The following is a 726-nucleotide window of genomic DNA, read 5'->3' as shown; positions in this document are numbered from 1 at the left end:
TCGAATTTAACAACCCCAATAAACAAAATGTTTATGAGATTAATTTATTTAAAACATTGAACTTCTCTCAGTCTCAAAATAATTGTTGCCACAGTGATTGTCTGGCATGAAACATCAAAACCACTTCTTAAAATCAGTTAAAATAAGCACATAACCTTGCTTTTATTGGTAGTGTCCAACCACAGAGGACACAAATTTCCACCATCACTTACGCTCCTTTCATTCAAAACTCGAATCGAATGGCCTCCAGGTTGACCGTAACCGCAAGTTTTCCGAGCGTAGTTTTTTAACTCCTGCAATATTCGAGGCAATATCCAAGCTTTTCGGCTCACAGAGATGCTCTGATGGCAAAAACTGACTTGACTTATCCAGCATTTTCTTTAAAGTGCACCTAACCCCAAAAATTTTTTTTCGCTAGAACGAATCTACTTATTATTTGAAATAGTTCTGCGAAAACATTTTTGAATTCCGTTAAATCCTCGATTTTCTGTGCCACGACGAAATCTCGAAAATAGCTCCAAAACACCGCCATTTTGTTTCACGACCGAGTTTGAGGAGAATGGGTCCAGAGGCTCTTGTGACGTCTACCCAGGAAGGTTGGATATCTCATTTCCTCTCATTTCCTTCAGGATGGTGCAATACACATTCGAAAAGTGCGCAGAAACGCCTTCCAGAGGTGCTATCGGCTGTTGCAGCAATATTCCAGATTTAAAGAAAGATATACTG

Source organism: Orbicella faveolata, unplaced genomic scaffold (assembly GCF_042242905.1).
Source record: "Orbicella faveolata isolate gen_17 unplaced genomic scaffold, um_ofav_v1 contig_12, whole genome shotgun sequence".
Classification (NCBI taxonomy): domain Eukaryota; kingdom Metazoa; phylum Cnidaria; class Anthozoa; order Scleractinia; family Merulinidae; genus Orbicella; species Orbicella faveolata.
The sequence above is the reverse complement of the archived record's forward strand: the minus strand, read 5'-3'. Positions refer to the sequence as shown.